This window comes from Pseudophryne corroboree, unplaced genomic scaffold (assembly GCF_028390025.1).
Source record: "Pseudophryne corroboree isolate aPseCor3 unplaced genomic scaffold, aPseCor3.hap2 scaffold_1241, whole genome shotgun sequence".
Lineage (NCBI taxonomy): Eukaryota > Metazoa > Chordata > Amphibia > Anura > Myobatrachidae > Pseudophryne > Pseudophryne corroboree.
The window spans coordinates 25768-51370 of record NW_026967867.1 but is presented as its reverse complement, the minus strand read 5'-3'; the positions used below and the strand labels follow the sequence as shown (position 1 = coordinate 51370).

Here is a 25603-nt window from a genome sequence, read left to right as displayed (position 1 = left end):
GGGCATATGAGAAATTCCATAAGCCCCGGGCCCATCGATTTTGGTCAAAAATGAAAATTTTAAAAGTGCCCCTATTTCTGCTTTAAACTTTAGTTACCATCCCAAAATGAATCCCTGAGATGAAAAAAGTTGATTTCGGAGCATGATTTTTGAACAGGAGCTTCAACGGTTTTGTGGCATATGAGAAATTCCCTAAGCCCCGGACCCATCGATTTTGGTCAAAAATGAAAATTTTAAAAGTGCCCTTATTTCTGCTTTAAACTTTAGTTACCTTCCCAAAATGAATCCCTGAGATGAAAAAAGTTGATTTTGGAGCATGATTTTTGAACAGGAGCTTCAACGGTTTTGTGGCATATGAGAAATTCCCTAAGCCCCGGACCCATCGATTTTGGTCAAAAATGAAAATTTTAAAAGTGCCCCTATTTCTGCTTTAAACTTTAGTTACCATCCCAAAATGAATCCCTGAGATGAAAAAAGTTGATTTCGGAGCATGATTTTTGAACAGGAGCTTCAACGGATTTGGGGCATATGAGAAATTCCCTAAGCCCCGGACCCATCGATTTTGGTCAAAAATGAAAATTTTAAAAGTGCCCCTATTTCTGCTTTAAACTTTAGTTACCATCCCAAAATGAATCCCTGAGATGAAAAAAGTTGATTTCGGAGCATGATTTTTTAACAGGAGCTTCAACGGTTTTGGGGCATATGAGAAATTCCTTAAGCCCCGGGCCCATCGATTTTGGTCAAAAATGAAAATTTTAAAAGTGCCCCTATTTCTGCTTTAAACTTTAGTTACCATCCCAAAATGAATCCCTGAGATGAAAAAAGTTGATTTCGGAGCATGATTTTTGAACAGGAGCTACAACGGGTTTGGGGCATATGAGAAATTCCCTAAGCCCCGGACCCATCTATTTTGGTCAAAAATGAAAATTTTAAAAGTGCCCATATTTCTGCTTTAAACTTTAGTTACCATCCCAAAATGAATCCCTGAGATGAAAAAAGTTGATTTCGGAGCATGATTTTTGAACAGGAGCTTCAACGGTTTTGTGGCATATGAGAAATTCCCTAAGCCCCGGACCCATCGATTTTGGTCAAAAATGAAAATTTTAAAAGTGCCCCTATTTCTGCTTTAAACTTTAGTTACCATCCCAAAATGAATCCCTGAGATGAAAAAAGTTGATTTCGGAGCATGATTTTTGAACAGGAGCGTCAACGGTTTTGGGGCATATGAGAAATTCCCTAAGCCCCGGACCCATCGATTTTTGTCAAAAATGAAAATTTTAAAAGTGCCCCTATTTCTGCTTTAAACTTTAGTTACCATCCCAAAATGAATCCCTGAGATGAAAAAAGTTGATTTCGGAGCATGATTTTTGAACAGGAGCTTCAACGGTTTTGTGGCATATGAGAAATTCCCTAAGCCCCGGACCCATCGATTTTGGTCAAAAATGAACATTTTAAAAGTGCCCCTATTTCTGCTTTAAACTTTAGTTACCATCCCAAAATGAATCCCTGAGATGAAAAAAGTTGATTTCGGAGCATGATTTTTGAACAGGAGCTTCAACGGATTTGGGGCATATGAGAAATTCCCTAAGCCCCGGACCCATCGATTTTGGTCAAAAATGAAAATTTTAAAAGTGCCCCTATTTCTGCTTTAAACTTTAGTTACCATCCCAAAATGAATCCCTGAGATGAAAAAAGTTGATTTCGGAGCATGATTTTTTAACAGGAGCTTCAAAGGTTTTGGGGCATATGAGAAATTCCATAAGCCCCGGGCCCATCGATTTTGGTCAAAAATGAAAATTTTAAAAGTGCCCCTATTTCTGCTTTAAACTTTAGTTACCATCCCAAAATGAATCCCTGAGATGAAAAAAGTTGATTTCGGAGCATGATTTTTGAACAGGAGCTTCAACGGTTTTGTGGCATATGAGAAATTCCCTAAGCCCTGGACCCATCGATTTTGGTCAAAAATGAAAATTTTAAAAGTGCCCCTATTTCTGCTTTAAACTTTAGTTACCATCCCAAAATGAATCCCTGAGATGAAAAAAGTTGATTTCGGAGCATGATTTTTGAACAGGAGCTTCAACGGTTTTGTGGCATATGAGAAATTCCCTAAGCCCCGGACCCATCGATTTTGGTCAAAAATGAAAATTTTAAAAGTGCCCCTATTTCTGCTTTAAACTTTAGTTACCATCCCAAAATGAATCCCTGAGATGAAAAAAGTTGATTTCGGAGCATGATTTTTGAACAGGAGCTTCAACGGATTTGGGGCATATGAGAAATTCCCTAAGCCCCGGACCCATCGATTTTGGTCAAAAATGAAAATTTTAAAAGTGCCCCTATTTCTGCTTTAAACTTTAGTTACCATCCCAAAATGAATCCCTGAGATGAAAAAAGTTGATTTCGGAGCATGATTTTTTAACAGGAGCTTCAACGGTTTTGGGGCATATGAGAAATTCCATAAGCCCCGGGCCCATCGATTTTGGTCAAAAATGAAAATTTTAAAAGTGCCCCTATTTCTGCTTTAAACTTTAGTTACCATCCCAAAATGAATCCCTGAGATGAAAAAAGTTGATTTCGGAGCATGATTTTTGAACAGGAGCTTCAACGGTTTTGTGGCATATGAGAAATTCCCTAAGCCCCCGGACCCATCGATTTTGGTCAAAAATGAAAATTTTAAAAGTGCCCCTATTTCTGCTTTAAACTTTAGTTACCATCCCAAAATGAATCCCTGAGATGAAAAAAGTTGATTTCGGAGCATGATTTTTGAACAGGAGCCTCAACGGTTTTGTGGCATATGAGAAATTCCCTAAGCCCCGGACCCATCGATTTTGGTCAAAAATGAAAATTTTAAAAGTGCCCCTATTTCTGCTTTAAACTTTAGTTACCATCCCAAAATGAATCCCTGAGATGAAAAAAGTTGATTTCGGAGCATGATTTTTGAACAGGAGCTTCAACGGTTTTGGGGCATATGAGAAATTCCCTAAGCCCCGGACCCATCGATTTTGGTCAAAAATGAAAATTTTAAAAGTGCCCCTATTTCTGCTTTAAACTTTAGTTACCATACCAAAATGAATCCCTGAGGTGAAAAAAGTTGATTTCGGAGCATGATTTTTGAGCAGGAGCTTCAACGGTTTTGTGGCATATGAGAAATTCCCTAAGCCCCGGACCCATAGATTTTGGTCTAAAATGAAAATTTTAAAAGTGCCCCTATTTCTGCTTTAAACTTTAGTTTCCATCCCAAAATGAATCCGAGATGAAAAAAGTTGATTTCGGAGCATGATTTTTGAACAGGAGCTTCAACGGTTTTGTGGCATATGAGAAATTCCCTAAGCCCCGGACCCATCGATTTTGGTCAAAAATGAAAATTTTAAAAGTGCCCCTATTTCTGCTTTAAACTTTAGTTACCATCCCAAAATGAATCCCTGAGATGAAAAAAGTTGATTTCGTAGCATGATTTTTGAACAGGAGCTTCAACGGGTTTGGGGCATATGAGAAATTCCCTAAGCCCCGGACCCATCAATTTTGGTCAAAAATGAAAATTTTATAAGTGCCCCTATTTCTGCTTTAAACTTTAGTTACCATCCCAAAATGAATCCCTGAGATGAAAAAAATTGATTTCGGAGCATGATTTTTGAACAGGAGCTTCAACGGTTTTGGGGCATATGAGAAATTCCCTAAGCCCTGGATCCATCGATTTTGGTCAAAAATGAAAATTTTAAAAGTGCCCCTATTTCTGCTTTAAACTTTAGTTACCATCCCAAAATGAATCCCTGAGATGAAAAAAGTTGATTTCGGAGCATGATTTTTGAACAGGAGCTTCAACGGTTTTGTGGCATATGAGAAATTCCCTAAGCCCCGGACCCATCGATTTTGGTCAAAAATGAAAATTTTAAAAGTGCCCCTATTTCTGCTTTAAACTTTAGTTACCATACCAAAATGAATCAATGAGGTGAAAAAAGTTGATTTCGGAGCATGATTTTTGAGCAGGAGCTTCAACGGTTTTGTGGCATATGAGAAATTCCCTAAGCCCCGGACCCATCGATTTTGGTCTAAAATGAAAATTTTAAAAGTGCCCCTATTTCTGCTTTAAACTTTAGTTACCATCCCAAAATGAATCCCTGAGATGAAAAAAGTTGATTTCGGAGCATGATTTTTGAACAGGAGCTTCAACGGTTTTGTGGCATATGAGAAATTCCCTAAGCCCCGGACCCATCGATTTTGGTCAAAAATGAAAATTTTAAAAGTGCCCCTATTTCTGCTTTAAACTTTAGTTACCATCCCAAAATGAATCCCTGAGATGAAAAAAGTTGATTTCGGAGCATGATTTTTGAACAGGAGCTTCAACGGTTTTGTGGCATATGAGAAATTCCCTAAGCCCCGGACCCATCGATTTTGGTCAAAAATGAAAATTTTAAAAGTGCCCCTATTTCTGCTTTAAACTTTAGTTACCATCCCAAAATGAATCCCTGAGATGAAAAAAGTTGATTTCGGAGCATGATTTTTGAACAGGAGCTTCAACGGTTTTGTGGCATATGAGAAATTCCCTAAGCCCCGGACCCATCGATTTTGGTCAAAAATGAAAATTTTAAAAGTGCCCCTATTTCTGCTTTAAACTTTAGTTACCATCCCAAAATGAATCCCTGAGATGAAAAAAGTTGATTTCGGAGCATGATTTTTTAACAGGAGCTTCAACGGTTTTGGGGCATATGAGAAATTCCATAAGCCCCGGGCCCATCGATTTTGGTCTAAAATGAAAATTTTAAAAGTGCCCCTATTTCTGCTTTAAACTTTAGTTACCATACCAAAATGAATCCCTGAGGTGAAAAAAGTTGATTTCGGAGCATGATTTTTTAACAGGAGCTTCAACGGTTTTGGGGCATATGAGAAATTCCATAAGCCCCAGGCCCATCGATTTTGGTCTAAAATGAAAATTTTAAAAGTGCCCCTATTTCTGCTTTAAACTTTAGTTATCATCCTAAAATGAATCCCTGAGATGAAAAAAGTTGATTTCAGAGCATGATTTTTGAACAGGAGCTTCAACTGTTTTGTGGCATATGAGAAATTCCCTAAGCCCCGGACCCATCGATTTTAGTCAAAAATGAAAATTTTAAAGGTGCCCCTATTTCTGCTTTAAACTTTAGTTACCATCCCAAAATGAATCCCTGAGACGAAAAAAGTTGATTTCGGAGCATGATTTTTGAACAGGAGCTTCAACGGTTTTGTGGCATATGAGAAATTCCCTAAGCCCCGGACCCATCGATTTTGGTCAAAAATGAAAATTTTAAAAGTGCCCCTATTTCTGCTTTAAACTTTAGTTACCATCCCAAAATGAATCCCTGAGATGAAAAAAGTTGATTTCGGAGCATGATTTTTGAACAGGAGCTTCAACGGGTTTGGGGCATATGAGAAATTCCCTAAGCCCCGGACCCATCGATTTTGGTCAAAAATGAAAATTTTAAAAGTGCCCCTATTTCTGCTTTAAACTTTTGTTACCATCCCAAAATGAATCCCTGAGATGAAAAAAGTTGATTTCGGAGCATGATTTTTTAACAGGGGCTTCAACGGTTTTGGGGCATATGAGAAATTCCCTAAGCCCCGGACCCATCGATTTTGGTCAAAAATGAAAATTTTAAAAGTGCCCCTATTTCTGCTTTAAACTTTAGTTACCATCCCAAAATGAATCCCTGAGATGAAAAAAGTTGATTTCAGAGCATGATTTTTGAACAGGAGCTTCAACGGTTTTGTGGCATATGAGAAATTCCCTAAGCCCCGGACCCATCTATTTTGGTCAAAAATGAAAATTTTAAAAGTGCCCCTATTTCTGCTTTAAACTTTAGTTACCATCCCAAAATGAATCCCTGAGATGAAAAAAGTTGATTTCAGAGCATGATTTTTGAACAGGAGCTTCAACGGTTTTGTGGCATATGAGAAATTCCCTAAGCCCCGGACCCATCGATTTTGGTCAAAAATGAAAATTTTAAAAGTGCCCCTATTTCTGCTTTAAACTTTAGTTACCATCCCAAAATGAATCCCTGAGATGAAAAAAGTTGATTTCGGAGCATGATTTTTGAACAGGAGCTTCAACGGGTTTGGGGCATATGAGAAATTCCCTAAGCCCCGGACCCATCTATTTTGGTCAAAAATGAAAATGTTAAAAGTGCCCCTATTTCTGATTTAAACTTTAGTTACCATCCCAAAATGAATCCCTGAGATGAAAAAACTTGATTTCGGAGCATAATTTTTGAACAGGAGCTTCAACGGTTTTGTGGCATATGAGAAATTCCCTAAGCCCCGGACCCATCGATTTTGGTCAAAAATGAAAATTTTAAAAGTGCCCCTATTTCTGCTTTAAACTTTAGTTACCATCCCAAAATGAATCCCTGAGATGAAAAAAGTTGATTTCGGAGCATGATTTTTTAACAGGGGCTTCAACGGTTTTGTGGCATATGAGAAATTCCATAAGCCCCGGACCCATCGATTTTGGTCAAAAATGAAAATTTAAAAGTGCCCCTATTTCTGCTTTAAACTTTAGTTACCATCCCAAAATGAATCCCTGAGATGAAAAAAGTTGATTTCAGAGCATGATTTTTGAACAGGAGCTTCAACGGTTTTGTGGCATATGAGAAATTCCCTAAGCCCCGGACCCATCGATTTTGGTCAAAAATGAAAATTTTAAAGGTGCCCCTATTTCTGCTTTAAACTTTAGTTACCATCCCAAAATGAATCCCTGAGATGAAAAAAGTTGATTTCGGAGCATGGTTTTTGAACAGGAGCTTCAACGGTTTTGTGGCATATGAGAAATTCCCTAAGCCCCGGACCCATCGATTTTGGTCAAAAATGAAAATTTTAAAAGTGCCCCTATTTCTGCTTTAAACTTTAGTTACCATCCCAAAATGAATCCCTGAGATGAAAAAAGTTGATTTCGGAGCATGATTTTTTAACAGGGGCTTCAACGGTTTTGGGGCATATGAGAAATTCCATAAGCCCCGGACCCATCGATTTTGGTCAAAAATGAAAATTTTAAAAGTGCCCCTATTTCTGCTTTAAACTTTAGTTACCATCCCAAAATGAATCCCTGAGATGAAAAAAGTTGATTTCAGAGCATGATTTTGGAACAGGAGCTTCAACGGTTTTGTGGCATATGAGAAATTCCCTAAGCCCCGGACCCATCGATTTTGGTCAAAAATGAAAATTTTAAAAGTGCCCCTATTTCTGCTTTAAACTTTAGTTACCATCCCAAAATGAATCCCTGAGATGAAAAAAGTTGATTTCGGAGCATGATTTTTGAACAGGAGCTTCAATGGTTTTGGGGCATATGAGAAATTCCCTAAGCCCCGGACCCATCGATTTTGGTCAAAAATGAAAATTTTAAAAGTGCCCCTATTTCTGCTTTAAACTTTAGTTACCATCCCAAAATGAATCCCTGAGATGAAAAAAGTTGATTTCGGAGCATGTTTTTGAACAGGAGCTTCAACGGTTTTGTGGCATATGAGAAATTCCCTAAGCCCCGGACCCATCGATTTTGGTCAAAAATGAAAATTTTAAAAGTGCCCCTATTTCTGCTTTAAACTTTAGTTACCATACCAAAATGAATCCCTGAGATGAAAAAAGTTGATTTCGGAGCATGATTTTTGAACAGGAGCTTCAACGGTTTTGGGGCATATGAGAAATTCCCTAAGCCCTGGATCCATCGATTTTGGTCAAAAATGAAAATTTTAAAAGTGCCCCTATTTCTGCTTTAAACTTTAGTTACCATCCTAAAATGAATCCCTGAGATGAAAAAAGTTGATTTCAGAGCATGATTTTTGAACAGGAGCTTCAACTGTTTTGTGGCATATGAGAAATTCCCTAAGCCCCGGACCCATCGATTTTGGTCAAAAATGAAAATTTTAAAAGTGCCCCTATTTCTGCTTTAAACTTTAGTTACCATCCCAAAATGAATCCCTGAGATGAAAAAAGTTGATTTCGGAGCATGATTTTTGAACAGGAGCTTCAACGGATTTGGGGCATATGAGAAATTCCCTAAGCCCCGGACCCATCGATTTTGGTCAAAAATGAAAATTTTAAAAGTGTCCCTATTTCTGCTTTAAACTTTAGTTACCATCCCAAAATGAATCCCTGAGATGAAAAAAGTTGATTTCGGAGCATGTTTTTGAACAGGAGCTTCAACGGTTTTGTGGCATATGAGAAATTCCCTAAGCCCCGGACCCATCGATTTTGGTCAAAAATGAAAATTTTAAAAGTGCCCCTATTTCTGCTTTAAACTTTAGTTACCATACCAAAATGAATCCCTGAGGTGAAAAAAGTTGATTTCGGAGCATGATTTTTGAGCAGGAGCTTCAACGGTTTTGTGGCATATGAGAAATTCCCTAAGCCCCGGACCCATCGATTTTGGTCTAAAATGAAAATTTTAAAAGTGCCCCTATTTCTGCTTTAAACTTTAGTTTCCATCCCAAAATGAATCCGAGATGAAAAAAGTTGATTTCGGAGCATGATTTTTGAACAGGAGCTTCAACGGTTTTGTGGCATATGAGAAATTCCCTAAGCCCCGGACCCATCGATTTTGGTCAAAAATGAAAATTTTAAAAGTGCCCCTATTTCTGCTTTAAACTTTAGTTACCATCCCAAAATGAATCCCTGAGATGAAAAAAGTTGATTTCGGAGCATGATTTTTGAACAGGAGCTTCAACGGGTTTGGGGCATATGAGAAATTCCCTAAGCCCCGGACCCATCAATTTTGGTCAAAAATGAAAATTTTATAAGTGCCCCTATTTCTGCTTTAAACTTTAGTTACCATCCCAAAATGAATCCCTGAGATGAAAAAAGTTGATTTCGGAGCATGATTTTTGAACAGGAGCTTCAACGGTTTTGGGGCATATGAGAAATTCCCTAAGCCCCGGACCCATCGATTTTGGTCAAAAATGAAAATTTTAAAAGTGCCCCTATTTCTGCTTTAAACTTTAGTTACCATCCCAAAATGAATCCCCAAGATGAAAAAAGTTGATTTCAGAGCATGATTTTTGAACAGGAGCTTCAACGGTTTTGGGGCATATGAGAAATTCCCTAAGCCCCGGACCCATCGATTTTGGTCAAAAATGAAAATTTTAAAAGTGCCCATATTTCTGCTTTAAACTTTAGTTACCATCCCAAAATGAATCCCTGAGATGAAAAAAGTTGATTTCGGAGCATGATTTTTGAACAGGAGCTTCAACGGTTTTGGGGCATATGAGAAATTCCCTAAGCCCTGGATCCATCGATTTTGGTCAAAAATGAAAATTTTAAAAGTGCCCCTATTTCTGCTTTAAACTTTAGTTATCATCCTAAAATGAATCCCTGAGATGAAAAAAGTTGATTTCAGAGCATGATTTTTGAACAGGAGCTTCAACTGTTTTGTGGCATATGAGAAATTCCCTAAGCCCCGGACCCATCGATTTTAGTCAAAAATGAAAATTTTAAAGGTGCCCCTATTTCTGCTTTAAACTTTAGTTACCATCCCAAAATGAATCCCTGAGATGAAAAAAGTTGATTTCGGAGCATGATTTTTGAACAGGAGCTTCAACGGTTTTGTGGCATATGAGAAATTCCCTAAGCCCCGGACCCATCGATTTTGGTCAAAAATGAAAATTTTAAAAGTGCCCCTATTTCTGCTTTAAACTTTAGTTACCATCCCAAAATGAATCCCTGAGATGAAAAAAGTTGATTTCGGAGCATGATTTTTGAACAGGAGCTTCAACGGGTTTGGGGCATATGAGAAATTCCCTAAGCCCCGGACCCATCTATTTTGGTCAAAAATGAAAATTTTAAAAGTGCCCCTATTTCTGCTTTAAACTAGTTACCATCCCAAAATGAATCCCTGAGATGAAAAAAGTTGATTTCAGAGCATGATTTTTGAACAGGAGCTTCAACGGTTTTGTGGCATATGAGAAATTCCCTAAGCCCCGGACCCATTGATTTTGGTCAAAAATGAAAATTTTAAAAGTGCCCCTATTTCTGCTTTAAACTTTAGTTACCATCCCAAAATGAATCCCTGAGATGAAAAAAGTTGATTTCGGAGCATGATTTTTGAACAGGAGCTTCAACGGGTTTGGGGCATATGAGAAATTCCCTAAGCCCCGGACCCATCTATTTTGGTCAAAAATGAAAATTTTAAAAGTGCCCCTATTTCTGCTTTAAACTTTAGTTACCATCCCAAAATGAATCCCTGAGATGAAAAAAGTTGATTTCGGAGCATGATTTTTGAACAGGAGCTTCAACGGGTTTGGGGCATATGAGAAATTCCCTAAGCCCCGGACCCATCTATTTTGGTCAAAAATGAAAATGTTAAAAGTGCCCCTATTTCTGATTTAAACTTTAGTTACCATCCCAAAATGAATCCCTGAGATGAAAAAACTTGATTTCGGAGCATAATTTTTGAACAGGAGCTTCAACGGTTTTGTGGCATATGAGAAATTCCCTAAGCCCCGAACCCATCGATTTTGGTCAAAAATGAAAATTTTAAAAGTGCCCCTATTTCTGCTTTAAACTTTAGTTACCATCCCAAAATGAATCCCTGAGATGAAAAAAATTGATTTCGGAGCATGATTTTTTAACAGGGGCTTTAACGGTTTTGTGGCATATGAGAAATTCCATAAGCCCCGGACCCATCGATTTTGGTCAAAAATGAAAATTTTAAAAGTGCCCCTATTTCTGCTTTAAACTTTAGTTACCATCCCAAAATGAATCCCTGAGATGAAAAAAATTGATTTCGGAGCATGATTTTTTAACAGGGGCTTTAACGGTTTTGTGGCATATGAGAAATTCCATAAGCCCCGGACCCATCGATTTTGGTCAAAAATGAAAATTTAAAAGTGCCCCTATTTCTGCTTTAAACTTTAGTTACCATCCCAAAATGAATCCCTGAGATGAAAAAAGTTGATTTCAGAGCATGATTTTTGAACAGGAGCTTCAACGGTTTTGTGGCATATGAGAAATTCCCTAAGCCCCGGACCCATCGATTTTGGTCAAAAATGAAAATTTTAAAGGTGCCCCTATTTCTGCTTTAAACTTTAGTTACCATCCCAAAATGAATCCCTGAGATGAAAAAAGTTGATTTCGGAGCATGGTTTTTGAACAGGAGCTTCAACGGTTTTGTGGCATATGAGAAATTCCCTAAGCCCCGGACCCATCGATTTTGGTCAAAAATGAAAATTTTAAAAGTGCCCCTATTTCTGCTTTAAACTTTAGTTACCATCCCAAAATGAATCCCTGAGATGAAAAAAGTTGATTTCGGAGCATGATTTTTTAACAGGGGCTTCAACGGTTTTGGGGCATATGAGAAATTCCATAAGCCCCGGACCCATCGATTTTGGTCAAAAATGAAAATTTTAAAAGTGCCCCTATTTCTGCTTTAAACTTTAGTTACCATCCCAAAATGAATCCCTGAGATGAAAAAAGTTGATTTCAGAGCATGATTTTTGAACAGGAGCTTCAACGGTTTTGTGGCATATGAGAAATTCCCTAAGCCCCGGACCCATCGATTTTGGTCAAAAATGAAAATTTTAAAAGTGCCCCTATTTCTGCTTTAAACTTTAGTTACCATCCCAAAATGAATCCCTGAGATGAAAAAAGTTGATTTCGGAGCATGATTTTTGAACAGGAGCTTCAACGGATTTGGGGCATATGAGAAATTCCCTAAGCCCCGGACCCATCGATTTTGGTCAAAAATGAAAATTTTAAAAGTGCCCCTATTTCTGCTTTAAACTTTAGTTACCATCCCAAAATGAATCCCTGAGATGAAAAAAGTTGATTTCGGAGCATGTTTTTGAACAGGAGCTTCAACGGTTTTGTGGCATATGAGAAATTCCCTAAGCCCCGGACCCATCGATTTTGGTCAAAAATGAAAATTTTAAAAGTGCCCCTATTTCTGCTTTAAACTTTAGTTACCATACCAAAATGAATCCCTGAGGTGAAAAAAGTTGATTTCGGAGCATGATTTTTGAGCAGGAGCTTCAACGGTTTTGTGGCATATGAGAAATTCCCTAAGCCCCGGACCCATTGATTTTGGTCTAAAATGAAAATTTTAAAAGTGCCCCTATTTCTGCTTTAAACTTTAGTTACCATCCCAAAATGAATCCGAGATGAAAAAAGTTGATTTCGGAGCATGATTTTTGAACAGGAGCTTCAACGGTTTTGTGGCATATGAGAAATTCCCTAAGCCCCGGACCCATCGATTTTGATCAAAAATGAAAATTTTAAAAGTGCCCCTATTTCTGCTTTAAACTTTAGTTACCATCCCAAAATGAATCCCTGAGATGAAAAAAGTTGATTTCGGAGCATGATTTTTGAACAGGAGCTTCAACGGGTTTGGGGCATATGAGAAATTCCCTAAGCCCCGGACCCATCAATTTTGGTCAAAAATGAAAATTTTAAAAGTGCCCCTATTTCTGCTTTAAACTTTAGTTACCATCCCAAAATGAATCCCCAAGATGAAAAAAGTTGATTTCAGAGCATGATTTTTGAACAGGAGCTTCAACGGTTTTGGGGCATATGAGAAATTCCCTAAGCCCCGGACCCATCGATTTTGGTCAAAAATGAAAATTTTAAAAGTGCCCATATTTCTGCTTTAAACTTTAGTTACCATCCCAAAATGAATCCCTGAGATGAAAAAAGTTGATTTCGGAGCATGATTTTTGAACAGGAGCTTCAACGGTTTTGGGGCATATGAGAAATTCCCTAAGCCCTGGATCCATCGATTTTGATCAAAAATGAAAATTTTAAAAGTGCCCCTATTTCTGCTTTAAACTTTAGTTATCATCCTAAAATGAATCCCTGAGATGAAAAAAGTTGATTTCAGAGCATGATTTTTGAACAGGAGCTTCAACTGTTTTGTGGCATATGAGAAATTCCCTAAGCCCCGGACCCATCGATTTTGGTCAAAAATTAAAATTTTAAAGGTGCCCCTATTTCTGCTTTAAACTTTAGTTACCATCCCAAAATGAATCCCTGAGATGAAAAAAGTTGATTTCGGAGCATGATTTTTGAACAGGAGCTTCAACGGTTTTGTGGCATATGAGAAATTCCCTAAGCCCCGGACCCATCGATTTTGGTCAAAAATGAAAATTTTAAAAGTGCCCCTATTTCTGCTTTAAACTTTAGTTACCATCCCAAAATGAATCCCTGAGATGAAAAAAGTTGATTTCGGAGCATGATTTTTGAACAGGAGCTTCAACGGGTTTGGGGCATATGAGAAATTCCCTAAGCCCCGGACCCATCGATTTTGGTCAAAAATGAAAATTTTAAAAGTGCCCCTATTTCTGCTTTAAACTTTTGTTACCATCCCAAAATGAATCCCTGAGATGAAAAAAGTTGATTTCGGAGCATGATTTTTTAACAGGGGCTTCAACGGTTTTGGGGCATATGAGAAATTCCCTAAGCCCCGGACCCATCGATTTTGGTCAAAAATGAAAATTTTAAAAGTGCCCCTATTTCTGCTTTAAACTTTAGTTACCATCCCAAAATGAATCCCTGAGATGAAAAAAGTTGATTTCAGAGCATGATTTTTGAACAGGAGCTTCAACGGTTTTGTGGCATATGAGAAATTCCCTAAGCCCCGGACCCATCGATTTTGGTCAAAAATGAAAATTTTAAAAGTGCCCCTATTTCTGCTTTAAACTTTAGTTACCATCCCAAAATGAATCCCTGAGATGAAAAAAGTTGATTTCAGAGCATGATTTTTGAACAGGAGCTTCAACGGTTTTGTGGCATATGAGAAATTCCCTAAGCCCCGGACCCATCGATTTTGGTCAAAAATGAAAATTTTAAAAGTGCCCCTATTTCTGCTTTAAACTTTAGTTACCATCCCAAAATGAATCCCTGAGATGAAAAAAGTTGATTTCGGAGCATGATTTTTGAACAGGAGCTTCAACGGGTTTGGGGCATATGAGAAATTCCCTAAGCCCCGGACCCATCTATTTTGGTCAAAAATGAAAATTTTAAAAGTGCCCCTATTTCTGCTTTAAACTTTAGTTACCATCCCAAAATGAATCCCTGAGATGAAAAAAGTTGATTTCGGAGCATGATTTTTGAACAGGAGCTTCAACGGGTTTGGGGCATATGAGAAATTCCCTAAGCCCCGGACCCATCTATTTTGGTCAAAAATGAAAATGTTAAAAGTGCCCCTATTTCTGATTTAAACTTTAGTTACCATCCCAAAATGAATCCCTGAGATGAAAAAACTTGATTTCGGAGCATAATTTTTGAACAGGAGCTTCAACGGTTTTGTGGCATATGAGAAATTCCCTAAGCCCCGGACCCATCGATTTTGGTCAAAAATGAAAATTTTAAAAGTGCCCCTATTTCTGCTTTAAACTTTAGTTACCATCCCAAAATGAATCCCTGAGATGAAAAAAGTTGATTTCGGAGCATGATTTTTTAACAGGTGCTTCAACGGTTTTGTGGCATATGAGAAATTCCATAAGCCCCGGACCCATCGATTTTGGTCAAAAATGAAAATTTAAAAGTGCCCCTATTTCTGCTTTAAACTTTAGTTACCATCCCAAAATGAATCCCTGAGATGAAAAAAGTTGATTTCAGAGCATGATTTTTGAACAGGAGCTTCAACGGTTTTGTGGCATATGAGAAATTCCCTAAGCCCCGGACCCATCGATTTTGGTCAAAAATGAAAATTTTAAAGGTGCCCCTATTTCTGCTTTAAACTTTAGTTACCATCCCAAAATTAATCCCTGAGATGAAAAAAGTTGATTTCGGAGCATGGTTTTTGAACAGGAGCTTCAACGGTTTTGTGGCATATGAGAAATTCCCTAAGCCCCGGACCCATCAATTTTGGTCAAAAATGAAAATTTTAAAAGTGCCCCTATTTCTGCTTTAAACTTTAGTTACCATCCCAAAATGAATCCCTGAGATGAAAAAAGTTGATTTCGGAGCATGATTTTTTTAACAGGGGCTTCAACGGTTTTGGGGCATATGAGAAATTCCATAAGCCCCGGACCCATCGATTTTGGTCAAAAATGAAAATTTTAAAAGTGCCCCTATTTCTGCTTTAAACTTTAGTTACCATCCCAAAATGAATCCCTGAGATGAAAAAAGTTGATTTCAGAGCATGATTTTTGAACAGGAGCTTCAACGGTTTTGTGGCATATGAGAAATTCCCTAAGCCCCGGACCCATCGATTTTGGTCAAAAATGAAAATTTTAAAAGTGCCCCTATTTCTGCTTTAAACTTTAGTTACCATCCCAAAATGAATCCCTGAGATGAAAAAAGTTGATTTCGGAGCATGATTTTTGAACAGGAGCTTCAACTGTTTTGGGGCATATGAGAAATTCCCTAAGCCCTGGATCCATCGATTTTGGTCAAAAATGAAAATTTTAAAAGTGCCCCTATTTCTGCTTTAAACTTTAGTTACAGATGTAGCCACCTTTATCTTGACTGTTTCTCCGCCGAGACGGGCGTCTAGCCACGCTAATGCGATAGCTGAGTTTCATCACAGGCAGGCGCGTTGAGACAATCTAGATACTCATCATGCATTACACATCTCCACCACTGTGTCGCTAATGCTCCACTAATCCAGTACTTTCGATCGTACAGTATAGCGGCGGATTGATCTACAGCTCTGGCAATACTGTAGGCGTAACGGGAGGCGGTGGAAAAAAGTATGGAGTACTGTACAGTATGTGTATGGAGACGCAACTACAGTAATTGTGTAAAAGGAAGAATGTACAGTACAATGTATAAACACCGTGCTTTTAAAATATATGAGCGTCTGAGTTCGCTAATGCATAATGGGAATGGAGGACTAGCAAATGCGAGCGTCCGAGTCCTCTAAGGCATAAACCAACAGCAATGGGGCGGGGGCCGGGCGCTGTTTGCAGTACTTTCACACATGAAATTGGAAATCTCTCATGAGGCGTCGTGGGCTAGGGGTGAAGGCTCCCACCTCCCTCGCTGGGAGTCCAGGGTTCGAGACCTGATGTGCTTTCTTTCTTTTTTTTTTTTTTTTCTGTAATAATGCACTGTATTATTTTATTTACATTGTAAGACAGTCAATGGAAGGATGCACACAGGTTTCACATAAATCAAAGTACATCTGCAGGAGCGATTCTTTACGCTAAATGCACCTAAACAGCGGGAATGAAATGAGTGTATTCTGACGCTACCAACTGAGCAAAACAGTACTGTACAGTAGATCTTCAGCGTTTGTGTATTGCACAGGACCTGAATTTCCTCCCTGTGCAGGCCCCCAGGGGGGAAGGGCGATGGGGGTAGGGGGGAGACGATGGAAAATACTGTGCCTTTGAAATGCAATTACATGAGCGTCCGAGTACACTACGGCATACTGTAAACCAACACCAATGGGAAGGAAGTGCCAACCTTATTTTTAATGTGTTCCCGTGACATTCACTTTAAAAAAAAAAAAATTATCTCCAATACAGTACATCCAATGGAAGGATGCACACAGGTTTCACATAAATCAAAGTACATCTGCAGGAGCGATTCTTTACGCTAAATGCAACCTACAGTACAGTACGGTACTGTAAGTGAGCAAAATAGTACTACAGTGGGCGTTTGTGTATTGCACATGACCTGCATTCCCTCCCTGTCTACTGCATGATCTGTGCAGGCTCCCATGGGGGAAGGGCAACAGGCTAGCAGGAGGCGGAGGAAAACACCGTGCTTTACAAATGCGAGCGTCCGAGTCCTCTAAGGCATAAACCAACAGCAATGGGGCGGGGGCCGGGCGCTGTTTGCAGTACTTTCACACATGAAATTGGAAATCTCTCATGAGGCGTCGTGGGCTAGGGGTGAAGGCTCCCACCTCCCTCGCTGGGAGTCCAGGGTTCGAGACCTGATGTGCTTTCTTTCTTTTTTTTTTTTTTTTCTGTAATAATGCACTGTATTATTTTATTTACATTGTAAGACAGTCAATGGAAGGATGCACACAGGTTTCACATAAATCAAAGTACATCTGCAGGAGCGATTCTTTACGCTAAATGCACCTAAACAGCGGGAATGAAATGAGTGTATTCTGACGCTACCAACTGAGCAAAACAGTACTGTACAGTAGATCTTCAGCGTTTGTGTATTGCACAGGACCTGAATTTCCTCCCTGTGCAGGCCCCCAGGGGGGAAGGGCGATGGGGGTAGGGGGGAGACGATGGAAAATACTGTGCCTTTGAAATGCAATTACATGAGCGTCCGAGTACACTACGGCATACTGTAAACCAACACCAATGGGAAGGAAGTGCCAACCTTATTTTTAATGTGTTCCCGTGACATTCACTTTAAAAAAAAAAAAATTATCTCCAATACAGTACATCCAATGGAAGGATGCACACAGGTTTCACATAAATCAAAGTACATCTGCAGGAGCGATTCTTTACGCTAAATGCAACCTACAGTACAGTACGGTACTGTAAGTGAGCAAAATAGTACTACAGTGGGCGTTTGTGTATTGCACATGACCTGCATTCCCTCCCTGTCTACTGCATGATCTGTGCAGGCTCCCATGGGGGAAGGGCAACAGGCTAGCAGGAGGCGGAGGAAAACACAGTGCTTTACAAATGCGAGCGTCCGAGTCCTCTAAGGCATAAACCAACAGCAATGGGGCGGGGGCCGGGCGCTGTTTGCAGTACTTTCACACATGAAATTGGAAATCTCTCATGAGGCGTCGTGGGCTAGGGGTGAAGGCTCCCACCTCCCTCGCTGGGAGTCCAGGGTTCGAGACCTGATGTGCTTTCTTTCTTTTTTTTTTTTTTTTCTGTAATAATGCACTGTATTATTTTATTTACATTGTAAGACAGTCAATGGAAGGATGCACACAGGTTTCACATAAATCAAAGTACATCTGCAGGAGCGATTCTTTACGCTAAATGCACCTAAACAGCGGGAATGAAATGAGTGTATTCTGACGCTACCAACTGAGCAAAACAGTACTGTACAGTAGATCTTCAGCGTTTGTGTATTGCACAGGACCTGAATTTCCTCCCTGTGCAGGCCCCCAGGGGGGAAGGGCGATGGGGGTAGGGGGGAGACGATGGAAAATACTGTGCCTTTGAAATGCAATTACATGAGCGTCCGAGTACACTACGGCATACTGTAAACCAACACCAATGGGAAGGAAGTGCCAACCTTATTTTTAATGTGTTCCCGTGACATTCACTTTAAAAAAAAAAAAATTATCTCCAATACAGTACATCCAATGGAAGGATGCACACAGGTTTCACATAAATCAAAGTACATCTGCAGGAGCGATTCTTTACGCTAAATGCAACCTACAGTACAGTACGGTACTGTAAGTGAGCAAAATAGTACTACAGTGGGCGTTTGTGTATTGCACATGACCTGCATTCCCTCCCTGTCTACTGCATGATCTGTGCAGGCTCCCATGGGGGAAGGGCAACAGGCTAGCAGGAGGCGGAGGAAAACACCGTGCTTTACAAATGCGAGCGTCCGAGTCCTCTAAGGCATAAACCAACAGCAATGGGGCGGGGGCCGGGCGCTGTTTGCAGTACTTTCACACATGAAATTGGAAATCTCTCATGAGGCGTCGTGGGCTAGGGGTGAAGGCTCCCACCTCCCTCGCTGGGAGTCCAGGGTTCGAGACCTGATGTGCTTTCTTTCTTTTTTTTTTTTTTTTCTGTAATAATGCACTGTATTATTTTATTTACATTGTAAGACAGTCAATGGAAGGATGCACACAGGTTTCACATAAATCAAAGTACATCTGCAGGAGCGATTCTTTACGCTAAATGCACCTAAACAGCGGGAATGAAATGAGTGTATTCTGACGCTACCAACTGAGCAAAACAGTACTGTACAGTAGATCTTCAGCGTTTGTGTATTGCACAGGACCTGAATTTCCTCCCTGTGCAGGCCCCCAGGGGGGAAGGGCGATGGGGGTAGGGGGGAGACGATGGAAAATACTGTGCCTTTGAAATGCAATTACATGAGCGTCCGAGTACACTACGGCATACTGTAAACCAACACCAATGGGAAGGAAGTGCCAACCTTATTTTTAATGTGTTCCCGTGACATTCACTTTAAAAAAAAAAAAATTATCTCCAATACAGTACATCCAATGGAAGGATGCACACAGGTTTCACATAAATCAAAGTACATCTGCAGGAGCGATTCTTTACGCTAAATGCAACCTACAGTACAGTACGGTACTGTAAGTGAGCAAAATAGTACTACAGTGGGCGTTTGTGTATTGCACATGACCTGCATTCCCTCCCTGTCTACTGCATGATCTGTGCAGGCTCCCATGGGGGAAGGGCAACAGGCTAGCAGGAGGCGGAGGAAAACACCGTGCTTTACAAATGCGAGCGTCCGAGTCCTCTAAGGCATAAACCAACAGCAATGGGGCGGGGGCCGGGCGCTGTTTGCAGTACTTTCACACATGAAATTGGAAATCTCTCATGAGGCGTCGTGGGCTAGGGGTGAAGGCTCCCACCTCCCTCGCTGGGAGTCCAGGGTTCGAGACCTGATGTGCTTTCTTTCTTTTTTTTTTTTTTTTTCTGTAATAATGCACTGTATTATTTTATTTACATTGTAAGACAGTCAATGGAAGGATGCACACAGGTTTCACATAAATCAAAGTACATCTGCAGGAGCGATTCTTTACGCTAAATGCACCTAAACAGCGGGAATGAAATGAGTGTATTCTGACGCTACCAACTGAGCAAAACAGTACTGTACAGTAGATCTTCAGCGTTTGTGTATTGCACAGGACCTGAATTTCCTCCCTGTGCAGGCCCCCAGGGGGGAAGGGCGATGGGGGTAGGGGGGAGACGATGGAAAATACTGTGCCTTTGAAATGCAATTACATGAGCGTCCGAGTACACTACGGCATACTGTAAACCAACACCAATGGGAAGGAAGTGCCAACCTTATTTTTAATGTGTTCCCGTGACATTCACTTTAAAAAAAAAAAAATTATCTCCAATACAGTACATCCAATGGAAGGATGCACACAGGTTTCACATAAATCAAAGTACATCTGCAGGAGCGATTCTTTACGCTAAATGCAACCTACAGTACAGTACGGTACTGTAAGTGAGCAAAATAGTACTACAGTGGGCGTTTGTGTATTGCACATGACCTGCATTCCCTCCCTGTCTACTGCATGATCTGTGCAGGCTCCCATGGGGGAAGGGCAACAGGCTAGCAGGAGGCGGAGGAAAACACCGTGCTTTACAAATGCGAGCGTCCGAGTCCTCTAAGGCATAAACCAACAGCAATGGGGCGGGGGCCGGGCGCTGTTTGCAGTACTTTCACACATGAAATTGGAAATCTCTCATGAGGCGTCGTGGGCTAGGGGTGAAGGCTCCCACCTCCCTCGCTGGGAGTCCAGGGTTCGAGACCTGATGTGCTTTCTTTCTTTTTTTTTTTTTTTTCTGTAATAATGCACTGTATTATTTTATTTACATTGTAAGACAGTCAATGGAAGGATGCACACAGGTTTCACATAAATCAAAGTACATCTGCAGGAGCGATTCTTTACGCTAAATGCACCTAAACAGCGGGAATGAAATGAGTGTATTCTGACGGACTGTGCATCTTCGGTATTTGTGTATTGCATAAGAACTGTGAAGGCTCCCAGGAGGGAAGGGCGTAGGGCAAGACAGTGGAAAATACTGTGGTCAAAGAAAGGGCATATTTAAAACTAAGGGAAACTGTCACAAAGTACAGTAACTACAGTACTGTACGTTGAATGCCTGGACCGCACGACGTCTGAGACGCACGACGTCTGAGGCGCACGACGTCTGAGACGCTCATTGAGCATAAGGACGGTTATGGCTGCTGCACGGGACCGTCCCTATGCTCTTGGTGAGCTGCGTCTCCTCGTTCGCTGGCGGGACAGAACTCTCGCCAGCAACGAGGAGAAAGTGAGGGCATACCGGAGGGCCAGCAGGGATATCCTCCGGACCTACAACCGGAGGAGAACGGTGAGGTCTCTCCAGAGGAGGTGGAGTGACCTCGTGAGGCGGACCCCACGACGCCTGCAGGCCATAAGGGATTGTAAGTACAGTACATTACTGTAGATTACTGTACTTTAAGTTACTGTAGTTACAGGTACAGTACATTATAGCAGGGGCTGCTGTAGCAGCAGGTATCCGGTCTATACAGCACTGTACAGTATTTGTGGTAAACAAATGGTTAAACAAGGACCAAACGTTAACCCGGGTCAAAAGGTCAATTTGTTTTTTTGCGTCGACCTAGATGGTGCGGCTTTTGAAATTGGTTGACACCAGTTACTGTAGGTTGACATGGTCGTTAAGTTGACATGGAAAAAGATCGACATGCGTTTTACAAAAACAATTGTTATTTTTTTAAACTTGTGTATATACAGTACAGTAGTTCTTTACAATCCAGGTGGTCTACGATTGTGCAGTGTACAGTATCATGCAGTGTACAGTATATGCAATGTATCACAGTGTATCGTGCTGCGTAATTGCAGCGTGTCATGCAGTGTACATTCAGAATATGGTATTGTGCAGTGAGTGTAATACATAGTGAATCACATCGTGCAGCAGAGCAGGCCTTAGGCATAGGCAAACTACAGTAGGCAAATGCCTAGGGCATTTGCTATGCTTAGGGGCACCAGCAGCTTCTGCTGATTAAAATGATATGCGGCATGCCTATATTTTGCGTGACTGCGGCTGTATCTGTACCTGGCTAGGGCCAGCACTGTCGTGCAGTGTACTGTATACACATGTGGTAATTGCAGTTTTTTGTGTAGTGTACATTGTATCATATTTTGCAGGGAAATGTGCAGTTTGTCATATCACGCAGTCGTGCAGTGCATTGTGTGGTTTAATTGCAGTGTGCCGAAATTTGTGTTTCAGATATGTAGTACAGTGTTCTAAGGGATGTTACTTTGGCAGAAATTATTCTAAGGGATGTTACAGTGGCCTAATGTGTTCTGACGTGCATTACTCTTGCATAAGGTTCATGACTGGCAGATCTCTACTTTGTGACGTAATGTGGATATACTACTGCACTACTGTGACGTACAGTAACGTGAATAAGGTGCTCTACTGTGTGACACAACGTGAATCAAGGACAGTACTGTGACGTGAATACGGTGCTCTACTGTGTGACACAACGTGAATCAAGGACAGTACTGTGACGTGAATAAGGTGCTCTACTGTGTGACACAACGTGAATCAAGGACAGTACTGTGACGTGAATACGGTGCTCTACTGTGTGACACAACGTGAATCAAGGACAGTACTGTGACGTGAATACGGTGCTCTACTGTGTGACACAACGTGAATCAAGGACAGTACTGTGACGTGAATAAACTGCACTACTGTGACATGACGTGAATAAGATGAATTCAGGTGAGTACTGCATCATCTGTCATGAAATCAATTTGTAATGTAATGAACAGTACTGAGATGGTTAAGGGTGGGAGGGCTGCATGCTGATGTGTGTCATAATGTTTATAAGGGCAATGCTTATGTGTGTTACAATGTCTATAAAGGTAGTGTTCTGTCTAATACCCTGGACCTACTGTACTGTAGCGATACTGTAAGTGTACTGTTTGTCACATTTAGAAATGTGCCCCTTAAGTTTTGAAGACAGTACAGTACACTATGCCCTCCTGAGTGATTAGGTGCAGGGTACTAGAATGAACAATTCCATTTATTGTGATGTCATAAAGATGCTGTCAATGTTGAATTTCATTGGCTGTACAGTATGCTGCCATTATACTGTATATATATTTTTACAGGGCTGGTAGCACGACGTCACAGGAGGCGGGACAGGCGCCGCCAAGCTGGTAAGTATTGTCAAATACAGTAGTGTACAGTACATAGTGATTTCTATAGTCCCAACCCCCTGTCCTGACCATCACAGATAACTCGCTGCAATCCGTTAATGTTAAGAATGTCTGTTTACAAAACTAAATGTAAATATTAAACACAAAGTATAAATAACATTGTAGATAGCTGAATACCCGTGCTTCGCTACGGGATGAGGATGGTAAATTCCAGTGATAGTTGTTTGTTAATTTACGTTTGTTGGCGATCTACTGTAGTATATAGTACTGTATACTTTAAGCATACTGTATCTTGCTTCTCTGATGCAGATTGTTTATTGGCCGGACCCCTTTTTGGTCCTGGATACTGTGCAGTACATGTTTCAAATTGACAGCTTCACTTACAGTACTGTTATTTTTTTTCCCACAGTACCACCACCACCACCACCACCACCACCTGCTGCTGCGCTGCCAGGTATTGTGTAACGAGAATTCTGGTGCTACTGTCATCGTTGTTACACTACTGTACATGTGTCCTGGATACTGTGCAGTACATGTTTCCAATTGACAGCTTCACTTACAGTACTGTTATTTTTTTTCCCACAGTACCACCACCACCACCACCACCACCACCACCACCTGCTGCTGCGCTGCCAGGTATTGTGTAACGAGAATTCTGGTGCTACTGTCATCGTTGTTACACTACTGTACATGTGTCCTGGATACTGTGCAGTACATGTTTCCAATTGACAGCTTCACTTACAGTACTGTTATTTTTTTTCCCACAGTACCACCACCACCACCACCACCACCACCACCACCACCACCTGCTGCTGCGCTGCCAGGTATTGTGTAACGAGAATTCTGGTGCTACTGTCATCGTTGTTACACTACTGTACATGTGTCCTGGATACTGTGCAGTACATGTTTCCAATTGACAGCTTCACTTACAGTACTGTTATTTTTTTTCCCACAGTACCACCACCACCACCACCACCACCACCACCTGCTGCTGCGCTGCCAGGTATTGTGTAACGAGAATTCTGGTGCTACTGTCATCGTTGTTACACTACTGTACATGTGTCCTGGATACTGTGCAGTACATGTTTCCAATTGACAGCTTCACTTACAGTACTGTTATTTTTTTTCCCACAGTACCACCACCACCACCACCACCACCACCACCACCTGCTGCTGCGCTGCCAGGTATTGTGTAACGAGAATTCTGGTGCTACTGTCATCGTTGTTACACTACTGTACATGTGTCCTGGATACTGTACAGTACATGTTTCAAATTGACACCTTCACTTACAGCACTGTTGTTTTTTCTCACAGTACCACCACCACCACCACCACCACCACCACCACCACCACCAACACCGTCTGACCAGCAGAGCTCTGGAAGTGGTAATCATTATTTTTGTTACAGACACACTAGTTTCCTACAGTATTACTGTAATTTTTTTATTTTACAATACTTGTTATCTTGTACACACAGACCGCCTCGTTATTGATACAGAGGAGGAGGAAATGGGGGAGCCTTCAGGCCAGCCTGGTAAGAATTGTAATCTACTGTACAGTACTCTACATTCTACATTCATTGATTTATTAACAGTACCAATGGCTTGGGTTTGCGTGACCAGTGGTCAGGATTCCAGCAGTCAAGTGACCGACAGCGGTATCCTGATTGCAGAAATCCCATTGACTTTTCTTTTTGTTTTTTTTATATTCAACACAGATGTCACTTACGTGGACTCTGAGTCGTCGGAGCCGCCACAGTATAGTAAGTACAGTAGGATTTTCACAAGCCCATTCTTAAAAGTATTGACCAAGTCCACTTTTATTACTTTTCAGGCAGGGAATTCCAAACATGTACTGTACAGTATTTCCCTCACTGTGAAGACCCCTTTTCGCCTCTGTGTGCGAAATCGCCTCTCCTCCAACACGAGTTAAATACAGGCACAGTACAGTACTGTATGTCCCCTACCACTGGACAGTCATTCTGCTCCTACTGTATTATGAATATATCTCTGCCTCCTGTAGCACTGTACTACTGTGCAATTTTGTAGTAACTGTACTCTACTGTATTTTGTTTATAATATTTTTTTATTTTCCACTCAGTGATTATTGACAGTGATGAGGAAGGGGATGAGGAAGGGGAGAAAAAGCCCTCTCCCCAACTTGGTAAGTAAACTAAAGTATTGTACTGTACTGTACATTGTGTTAAACCAATGGGTTGGGTTTGCATGACCAGCAGTCAGGATTCTAGCGCACATACTGTATATAGTATAAAGTACACACTCTGTATAATGATTTATGGCATTATTATATCACGTATCAAGGGATTATTAACAGTGCATTTACTGTATGGTTTATACTGCTTTCAGTATTTTACCTTGTTGCGCCAAAGGTCCATCCCATTTTCCGTCGCATCCTTCTGATGCTGGTGGCCGATATGTCCAGGTCATACTTGGAATGGAGAATTCGTTTTATTTGCAGAGCAGTACGCTCATCATCCTCACGAGTTAGTTCCTCCACAATTTGTTGCACTCTCCTACAGTACAATACAGTATGAAAAATATGAATTCATGAACAGCACAATCACAGTTACAATTGATGAAGTTTTTATTTTATTTCAAAAAAATTGTTTATGGTATAAAGCAAGTCATTTAAACATTACAGTAGTGTACAGTACGTACCATGTGCATTTTGTAGGAAATACAAATCTGGGCGTTGTTCTCTCGAATGCATGATAGCGCACTGTTTCTAAAGTGACTATAATGCCACTTTCCTTGAGCCATGCATGGATCTCTTTGATGGTTTTATTTTCTTTTTTCATGTTGGCGA

The 25603-nt window shown here is 40.5% G+C and overlaps 1 long non-coding RNA gene across 1 annotated transcript; it reads left to right on the top strand.

The window, feature by feature from the left end:
• The first annotated feature begins 24060 nt into the window (after window positions 1-24060).
• On the top strand, window positions 24061-24963 carry LOC134993044 (uncharacterized). Its single transcript, XR_010196941.1, has 4 exons — window positions 24061-24163; window positions 24255-24311; window positions 24495-24539; window positions 24878-24963. It is a non-coding gene; the product is annotated as an uncharacterized LOC134993044 (long non-coding RNA).
• Window positions 24964-25603: the final 640 nt, after the last annotated feature.